Source organism: Canis lupus, chromosome 1 (genome assembly GCF_011100685.1).
Source record: "Canis lupus familiaris isolate Mischka breed German Shepherd chromosome 1, alternate assembly UU_Cfam_GSD_1.0, whole genome shotgun sequence".
Classification (NCBI taxonomy): Eukaryota; Metazoa; Chordata; class Mammalia; order Carnivora; family Canidae; genus Canis; species Canis lupus.
In genome coordinates this window covers 32,255,283-32,266,121 of record NC_049222.1, presented here as the reverse complement: position 1 = coordinate 32,266,121, position 10,839 = coordinate 32,255,283, and the positions used below count along the sequence as shown (strand labels likewise).

Below are 10,839 nucleotides of genomic sequence, written 5' to 3'. Positions count from 1 at the left end.
TTTGATATGCTACTGCATAAAATTATTACATACACATTATTTTTTAGTTCATTCAATCTGTAAAGTTATTATAACTTCTTTCTTACTTCTCTGAAAGACCAGGAGTAGCAATTATTTTACCAGTGTAGAGGTAGCTAAAGCTGAGCAGAGTGTCATTTTCTGTGTTCTTGGTTTAAAAAATAAATAAAATCAAACGTTCGTCTCTCCTCAAAATCCTAATCTTATCCATAGTTGAGATGAAGGTAGAAATCAGTAGATGAAATCAAGAGATTATGCAGCTCGACTAGGGTGGAGAGACCAACTGCAAGAGGAAAATGCATGCTTAACCAAAGGACAAATAAAGTGTCAGTGCTTCTTCCTATCTCCCTGTCTTTTTGTGATATTACATTTAACACAGTGGTTCTCAAACCAAAGTCTTCAGACCAGCAGCATCACTTGGGAACTTATCAGATATTAACCACCTCAGTCCTACTGAATCAGAAATTCTGGGTTCAGGGCTCAGCAAGATGTGCTTTATCAATATCTAAGTTTGAACCACTGATTTAAAAGAACTTTGTCAAGAAAGAATCTGAATAGAACCCACATAAAGTATCATGATATCTTTATGAGATCCCAGCCTCTGCTGGGATCTACAATGCAGATCCTTATTCATTTGCCCCCCCCCCCATTTATTAGTATGTAGTCATTTATTAAACATGTTTTATGAGCCCAAACTAGGGCTGGGTGCTGAGTATGGACATTAAATAAGCCAAATCCTTTGCCTTCAAAAAATTTACTCTCTCTCTCTCTCTCTCTCTCTCTCTATATGTATATATATATATATACTTGGAAAAAATACCTATAAAAGGAAAGAAAACTCATCTATTAGCTTTTTGTTTGTCATTTTTTATCTACATGGCCAGTTAAATATGTTTTCTGCTTCTTCAAATATCAGCTTTTGTGTTGAAAGAACAATATATGATAATTTGCAAGATGAGATCCTATAAAATAATATTAAAAGTATTTTCAGTTGAATGAAAAATTTAAAGGAACCATACATGGAGCCATACTAAAATAATCTGGAAGAAGCCCAAGTAAGCAAGAGCTGTTTTAAAGAATACATAACAACAACAGCAATGACAAAAACAAACAAAGGCTAACAAGTTAGTTTGGAAAGATAGTACCATAGACCTCTCTTATTCATGGAGGATAACGTTCCAAACCCTCCAGTGGATGTGTGAAATTGTAGAAAATACTGAACCCTATATATACTATGTTTTTTTTCTATACATATGTCCTATCATAACATTTGATATATAAATTAGGCACATTAAGAGATTACTAATAACCAGTAATAAAATAGAACAACTGTAACAATACACCATAATAAAAGCTATGTGAATGCAGTCTCTCTCTCTCTCTCAAAAGTATCTTATTGTACCCTTTTTTGCCTATACCTATGTAAGATGACAAGAGGCTTACATGATGAGATGAAGTGAGGTGAATGGTATGGGCATTATGATATAGCATTAGACTTCTACTGACCTTAACAATATATGAGAAAGAGGATCATCTGCTTCTGGAGCACAGTTGACCACAGGTCAATAAAACTGTGAAAAGTGAAACAGTGGATGAGCAATGGACAAACTCTAATTACAATGAAGGCTAATCAGGGTATAATTGAAAGGTTTATCTCTGGGAAGAGAGAAAGGCCAGATGTGATGTAAGAGATACTAAAATGGCAACAATGTAGGAGATTTGGGGACTTGATATAAATAATAGATGCAGAGAGCAGAATAATCTTGAGTATTTAAAACTCAAGAAAAGGAAAGAGATAACCATAATTATTTTTTAAAAGAAGAACTAATCAGTAGCGTGGTTTGTACTGATTGTTAAACCACTAGTCTTGCTTCTCTAAATTTGTGACTCCACAGTGAGTGAAGCAATCACCTTTCCCCTGATACCAAATCTCCACCTTCCCTTCCTGCTCAGCTCAAGACACAAAACTTCTTCAGAACACACCTTCCCTGACACTTCTCCCTTACCTTGACTACACAGTGCTTTACCTGGCCTCTTATTCAAACATCTCTTTCGATCGATACAGGAGACCTAGTGCTATTTTAATATTCCAGAACAGATTTATGAGGCATATAAGGCAGTAACTCACCTCATGTCATGGCAGAAAGATTCAAAAAAGGATGTTCTCCCGAATGCTCTGGGAGCAACTTCCCACAGAGTTTTTCCACTTTCTAGGAGGAAAAAAAAGTCTTCACAAATCCAATCTAATCACACTTCCTTATCAGTCAATATCCTTTCTCTTCCTCACCTGGGCAATTCGTACTTATTCTTCAAGTATTAGTTCTGCCACAAAGTCAATTCTAATTTGCTTGTACAGTTCAAATTCTCCTATTAGAAGTTGCCATTTCTCTGATCTCCCTCATCACACCAAGTGTTACAATTATAATTGTATATATATATTATAATGAAAGTCCATTTACTTCACTTGATCCCTCTCTCCCTGTTTTCGTTCACTTTTGTATCATCAGAACGAAGGTCACTTTCCAGTACATGGTAGGTGCTAAGAAATAATTTAAATATTTGCCGAATTAATAAATGACGGTTTATGTCCTTGAATGACAGAAGTAACCCTTTTGCCCCTTAAGATCTTACTGTTCTCTCAGTCTAGAATATCCTTTTCTTGACATCCATACCTTAGTCTTGTAATTCCATAAGCAGCATCTGTCAAATTGTTCATGGAGGTCTTTCATCCATTATTATATTACAGTAAGCCACCTCTACCCCCCCATAGCTTTTATATGTTCTTGCTGATTAATTGTTCCCTACATTCCTCCAAAAGAATAAACCTCTATGAAGACAAGAACTATTTTTTTAAATCCTTATTGAAGGACAGTTGGAAGAAAGGCACAGAGGGACAAGCGGCCCCTATCCTAAGAGGAAAATATCCCTAAGGAAAGAGGCCCCATCCTGTTTTTCTAGGCTTTACTCAATGCCCCAGCTTTAAACTTTAAGTCTTCCTCCTGGGAGGACTCACAACTTGTAGGTGACAGAAAGGAAGGGAATGGCCTTGGATATTCTAACCCAGGCGGCAGGGCCAGGAGGTGGGGGCGGGGGGCGCCCAACAGCCAGTGGGATATTTAAACAAAGAGCTTGATCTGGTGGCCTGCAGCTGGTCAGCATGTCTTAGGGCAGTGGCAGCCGCAGCCTTCTTGGTCTGTCAGGTGAGGAAACACCACCCAGGAAGAGCCCTCCCCACTTTCCCATGTGAACAACTCCCTAATAGGTAGATGAGCGCAGGGATAAAAACAGGAGTTGGTGACAGGTGCGTGGAGGGTTAAGATTAAAACAGCCCACACCGAAGAGCCCATAAAACCCCCTAGATTTAAATGCCAAATGGCAACTTTCTTGAATCCCCTCCCTCTTCGGGAGCTTTGTACTATTGTTCAATACTTTGCTTTGCTGCCGACCACTTCCTCTGGTCTACCTCTTCGTTCTTTGAAGAGTGTGACCAAGAACTGGAAGCAGTAAATGAAAAGAAATCCTTCAACAATCTTGCAACAGTTTTTTTATTAATCAGCAAAGGAAAATTGTAACATAATTTTAAATGTTTGCAAATTAGGTCACAAAATGGACACAAAATGTTTGCAATATGACTATTAATTACATCTATTCACATAGCGAAAGTCAGTCATCAAATCTCACATTAATACAAACATAAGATCATATCATGATTGAAAGTAGTTCAAATCAAATAACCATAAGCTGTATTGGTGGATCTTTTAATATTTAACATTTTAACATTATCTGATACTAACTTCCTTACCTAATGGATTCTACCAACTAAAGTTTAAAAAATTGTTAAAAAATGACTAAAAATCTGCAAAGGAATAGGGTTTCAGAATATTTGGTGAGAAGAAATGAAACAAAATAACAGGAAAGTATCAATTAGTATACATGTAAAATTCTCCCATTTTAATCATGATTTTGATACTGACATCCTCTTAATAACAGGAAAGTATCAATTAGTATACATGTAAAATTCTCCCATTTTAATCATGATTTTGATACTGACATCATGATTTTGATACTGACTGCATGATTCTGCAAAAGTTGATCTGCTGGGCACTACATATAAAGCTTGAGACCAAACTCTTGTAACCATTCTCTTCTAGATGTGGTTTACATAAGGTTAGTCAAACTTAACCCACTTTCACATATATTCCCCAAAGATCTCATCTGTGCCAGAGATAACACAGATCTGGAGTAAGAACATTTGGAGTTGGTTACTACTATTTACCAAGTACTTTCCCATCCTATTTCTATTTTTCCTCAAAATTTTATATTTCAGACATACATATAACCTGAGCTTTTCTTTCCTAATATCAAGTGGATTATTTTGTACAAGAGAAAGTTTTTAACAATAAATCTTCCTAATTTTACAATTCAGTTTCAAGAAAAACCTTCATTTTTATAGTCTGTTTTTAACTGATTAAAGAGGAACCAACAATCCTATCTTTTTTTTTTAACAATCCTATCTTATTATCAAATATGATATCTAAGAAAGTCTCTTATTTTGGTTATGTTTTAACAATTAGTGTTTAGGCTACTCTCACAGATGATTAACTATTGACATTACTTTTACAAATGTGAAACAAATTATTTTTTTAGGGGAAGGGAAATGAGAAGGAGAGAAGCAAATGGGAGAATAGGCACAAGATGATAGATAAGGTGCATACTTTTGTGCATTCAATACATAATTTTGGTCCAACTTTTTCACAACGTAATGACTATTCTCTTGTATTTCTTACTATGCCTATAATAAAAGTCAGTGTTAAACCTCTAAATCAAGGCAAATTCAATCATACATTTACTTTCATGTTCCATAAATATATGTTTCATGTTCCATAAATATATGTTATAATATATGTTAATTATAAAGTCTCTATACTATATTTGCATATTTTACGGACTAATACAATGCACAAACACATAGAAGTTTTCTATTATGCTCTTAATTTTGCCTAGATTTGACATTATCTTCAAAACTGTTTAATTGAGCCACAAACAAAAGTGCTATAACATTTGGAATTGATACAAGTTAAAAAAAAATTATCAGCAATTCCATAAAAGAGAAAGGAGATGAATCCCTAACTTTGTTTTTTTCTTGTGTGTCAGTTGTTTGAAAAACACTTGAAGATGACATGAAGTTTTCTATATATTGTCCATGAACTTGATTTTCTGAGTTTAACTTCAGATTTTCTGCCTTAACTGCATCCACTACTCTTGCAGAAAGCATTTTAGGTGTACATTGGAGTTCCAACACTTGATTGAAAAATTGTGTTGTTTTTTCTCTCTAGTTCCAACTGCTTTATAGCACCAATTACATCCATGTCAGCATTCATCACCTTGGTTTACAAACATCTCCAAAATCCTTTGGAGACATCAGGAGGGAAAAGAACCAAGAGGACACCTTAGGCCCTGATCCATGGACCAACTTGAAAACAAGAATTTTGACTGGTTCACTGCTATAATTCCAGCTCCTGGAACTGTGTTGGAGTAAGTGCACAGGAAAAAAAAGAAAGAAAGAAGTTTTCATCTCTCTTGTGTTAGACTGCAGCAGACCAGCATAGGACTGAGGCACACTAGACTCTACTAAACTGCCAGTAGCCAAAGATAAGTATACTACTCATTTTAGTTTTAGAGTAGGAACAACAAAAATGGAGTAGCAGAGAGCAGATTAGGGAGGTGATGATATGGAAACACAAGGATGTTTCACATCTTTAGCCATCATAAGCAATGCAAATGACATCTCAAGATTTGGAGAACTGATTAGATGAGTGGGGAGGGCAGGGAGGACTTTTTCAAACCTGAGCTAATAACTTAGTGCTAATATATACTATTTTCTGTTAATTAAATGTGTGTGTGTGTGTGTGTGTATCTACACACACACACACACACACACACACACTTCTGGGCAAGAGCCTTTATAAGATTCAGGTTAAGGGAGAAAAGAACATTGCCCCATCCCACATATTAGATAAAAATCCAGATACTCCCATCACCAAAATGATTTCATTGTAAGAGTTAGAATCTCACCTCTTTGTGACAATAATTACCAGTAGGGGTGGGATGGATATTGTATGTGTCACGACATTTATTTTATTTGTTATCACCCTTGTTATGGGCCGAACTGTGTCAATTTTCCTTCCAAAAATTGTATGTTGGAGTCTAAACTCCCCACTACCTCAGAATGTGACTATATTTAGAGTCTTTAAAGAAGTAATTAAAGTTAAAATGAGTTCATTGGGGTGGGCCCTACTCCCTTATGATTGGTGTTTTGTAAGAAGGGGAGATTAAGACACCAACACATGCAGTAGAAAGACCATGCGGACAAAGAGAGGAAGGCAGCCATCTATAGACCAAGGAAAGAGATGTTTGAAGAAGTATTCTAAGACTATATGCTGGCATTTTGCTCTCAGACTCCTAGCCTCCAGAAGTGTGAGAAAATAAATGTCTGTTGTTTGAGTCATCAAGTCTCTCATATTTTGTTATGGAAACACTAGAAAACTAACATACCCTCCATTTTAAAATGTTTTAATTTAAATTTAAGAACTTAGCAAAGTATATATAATGTCCTAAAAGTCTATTTGTTGACTTACTGAATGAGGAAGGAAGAAATAGTCAAAGTTAGAGTAGATATCAGCAACTATTAACAACTGAAATGAACAGATTTGGAAGATATTCACTGGTGATATATCCTCTTGGGAGAAAAAGTGTGATGATGAAGACACTGGTTCCCCAGGAAAACTCCACATATTTTCCACTTCGCATAAACTGATGCTGGACAGTACATCATTTGTATATACTAATAAAAGGGGAGACAATATATCTGAACCTGGGGGGGGGGGAGTACATTTCAAGAGAGGTGGTAAGTAGTTGAGATTTTAAAAGGTAGAAAAAGACATCAAAAAATAAAATTGTTGGAGGGAGCAGATCATGAAAATGACAATGAGAGGAAAAATAATCTATGAAAGTGATAGAAAAATGAGTCTAAAATGTAAAGTAGAGGCAGAAGAGCAAAGAAAAAGAATTATTATCACCATAGCTCCAAGGTGAGGGTGCTGTAATTTTTCAAGGACCCGCAGATACGTCTAAGGTTCTAACATAAAATGTATTGGATCTAAAAATGAAAGCTGCAAAATAAAATTTGAAAATATATAAAAGTTTACAAATTATAATACTATGTTCTCTAACTCATTGTATCCTACACATATATAACAGTTGTATATCAACTTTATATTATTTGGAAAAAGGAAACTTTTCAACATGTTGATATAATGCATGCAGTGAATCTGTTATAAGAACATTATGGACCTTTAAAAGTCTTAAAATTGTCCCAGGGAAAGACGATAATGCAATGTAGAAAGAGAAGGAGGGTATGATAGGGACAAAATAGTTTTATCTGGGTTATAAACTCATGAATTCTCTAGCAAACTCTATGGGTACACTAGACAGTTGTTCCTAGAAGAGCTAATAATCAGTGCTAAGAACTCAGACATCAGGTAAGTATCTTATTTTTTGGCATTACGGGTGCCAAAATATAACCCCAAAATATATTCTTGCATCAGCAATTTGCTGATTTAAAAGAGCACAGGGTTACATCTAAATAATGACAAACACTAATTTAATGAACTCTGAAAAATCTGCTAACAAAGGAGAAAACATTCACCAGTTGCTGGGCATTATGAAGAAAGAACTATTTTATTTTTTCAAGAGATTGAATCATCACTTCCTGTAGGAATGACCTAATAAAACACATTGCATTGCTCATATCAACATGAATCCATTATTCAATAAAACAAGGCCAGATCTGACCATTAAAAAATAGTTTTTCCAGGGAATGAAGATAAGCTGTTGTTTGGTATCTTCAGAGAAATTTATATGTCTCTTCAAATACAATAAAAGACCATTGATTAACACTTAATTAAAAAGATAAAGCAACCCAGTGTAATTTCACACTTGAAAGGAGAATTATGACAACTCAATTTAATGCCAAAATATAGAACTTTATGTTTAATAGGATAGTGTAGGAATTTTAGGGAGAGTATAACTAATAATAAAAATCAGTATGTTTATCATATTAATAGGGCATAGTAAATTTTTACAGCACTCTGCCAACATGTGAACCCTGAAAATAAATTCAACCAGAACATTAAAAAAACTAAGTTTCAGTTCTAAGAAAAGGGAAATCAATTGTTTAAACCATGAAAACTAAAACCATATCTTACTTAAATTTTTCATTATTAAAAATTCTAACACCTATAAGTACCTACTTTCTAATGTGCATTTAGGTATATTTCTTATACAGGAGGACTAAGTAAATAGGGTATCCTAAGTCCTTCACACAATTTGTTCAGATTATGAGTTTTGCAGTTGTGGAGTATAATTATTAAACACGTACCTTATCTCCTCCTTGAAACTGAAACTATCATTTGGTACAAATCTATTACTAAACATTGAGTTGATATACTTTAAGTGCAAGTATTACTGCATTCCACCAACATAAAAGAGATTAACCAGGATGCTCTGATTCACAGATTAATATTTCTGAAATAAGATAATATGGGAAATAAACCTTCACTGTTAATGTGGACAATACTGTCAAGAGGTAACAATGGCCCATCACACATAATTATATTTTTGAGCTTTGGGTTTTTGAGAGTGAATTTTTAAAAGAATAAAGGTAATCAATACATACGTGTCAAGCCTTAAGCTCATCCCATTTCAGCAAGCATATTTGACCCTTGAACAATAGGAGATAGGAGATGCCTATCCCCCCTCCTCTCGCAGTTGAAAGATCCAAGCATAATTTTTGATTCCCCCAAAACTTAACTACTATTAGCCTACTGTTGACCAGAAGCCTAACCAATAAAGAATCAATTGACACTTACTTTGATATATATTATAGACTATATTCTTCTAATAAAGCTAGAGAAAAAAAAATGTTAAGAAAACCATAAGAGAAAATATGTTCACAATATCATTTGATTTATATAAAAAAATCCATGTATTTGTGAACCTGTGCAGCTCAAGTCCAATTCATCAACTGTATACATGCTGACATTCATCTTTTTATGTGTATTCCAATATTATAGTGAACATACTAGGCTAGATATTAAAATGCAAGGTTGTAATCCAAGCTCTATATTTATTAGTTCTAGAACTAAAAAGAACTATAGAGGACCCTAGGTCTTGAGATCTAAAATTTCTTCAATCTGTAAAATGGGTATAATCGTACCTACCCTGATTATCTTACAAGAAAAGAGGAGAGGTATAATTGTAACATAACAATTGTAAATGTTAGAAGTAAAAACTCAGTCAAATACTAACCAGGTACTCCTAATGACTTGGGCAAATCACTTACCTCTCTTTGGACCTCAGTTATAACAACAGTAATAGTATCAGAGATATGTATAGCACTAATTCCACATGCCAAGCAGTGTTGTATGTGTTCCAAATAAATTAATCCACTAAATCCTCCAAATGCATGTAAAAGCTATATCCTTATTGACTAGTGGATTTCCAGATACAGAGTAAGTGGTCTGTTGAATGAAAGGTGGATAAATAAATAAATAAAATGAAAAAATGATTTGAAATGTAATATTTTGGCATCCCTCCTATGTAAGAAAAAAATAGTACATTTTCTTAACCTATAAGAAAGGGAAAAGGGAGGAAAAAGTAAAATCTCCATATGTTGAATGAATGTGAAATGATATGTTATGTTTCTAATTTTCTTTAAAAGAATGAATTAAGAACAAAAGTATGTGAAAAAGAAATAGGAAAAAAAAGAAGTCTACTGATAAATATGCGGAACAGTCCATGCTGTTAGAATTTGCTATTAAACTTCACCTAAAAAATAAAACAAAGCTTTATATATGCTTGTAGAAGCCTACCAGTTAAAGGCTCCATTCTAACTTTTATATTTAATGGTGTCTGGTTACTAATTAGTTAAAAACACTCTGGGAGTCATTCACAGCTGTGGCTCTGTACATTCAGGACAGGGCAGTTAACTGGAGGGCAAATTATATACTAATAACCTAGGGAGAACCATGATCCATTTTCAGGATTTAACATCAAGAGTGGCAAGAAGGAATAATTATACTGAAATAAACACACACATATAAACACACAGAGATAATTTTAAAACATTTAATGGTAGTGAAGAGTAAATTATTTAACTCTAACCAGGGATGAGAGCCTTTTGGTAGCTATCATTTACTGCAGTAAATCTGCTGAAGTTTGCATTTCCTGGCTGCTGGCTCTGTTTATTTAAAGTCATTCTGAATGCTCTGCTAGAAAGGATTTCAGCAGTGCTGCCAAATTTTCACTAGATTAAAAATGTGCACTGCTGATAATATTTTTATAAACACTGCACACAGAACAAGAGCAATGTTCTTTAGATATCAATTTGCTCCTCCTCTACAACCAGTCTTCCTGCTACATCTTCTCACTTGGCAGAATCGGTTCAATCTGGTTATTTGCGATGAGATGTCCTAGAAAACTTACAACAAAGTTCCCTTACGGGTTAAGTGCTGAATTAGATGTCTCTCATTAACTGGTAAAGCCATAGGATAATTCATCAATGTGAATGTTGGAATGTCTAAATATTTGTTAGAAAAGTGTCCATGAAGCGAAGTCTTTCAACTCCAGAAAAGATAACAAATGATGTGATGTCAAATGTGCCTTGTAGAAAAGTATTCAGATTAAATATAGCTTCCCTCACCCTAATGCTCAGGTGCAAGTTGCTTTCACTATTATTAAAGTAGTTGTAGTTGAGGAATT

The 10,839-nt window shown here is 34.4% G+C and overlaps 1 pseudogene; it reads right to left on the bottom strand.

The window, feature by feature from the left end:
* Window positions 1-3,934: 3,934 nt before the first annotated feature.
* On the bottom strand, window positions 3,935-5,960 carry LOC119870654 (annotated as a pseudogene).
* Between the last annotated feature and the right edge of the window lie 4,879 nt (window positions 5,961-10,839).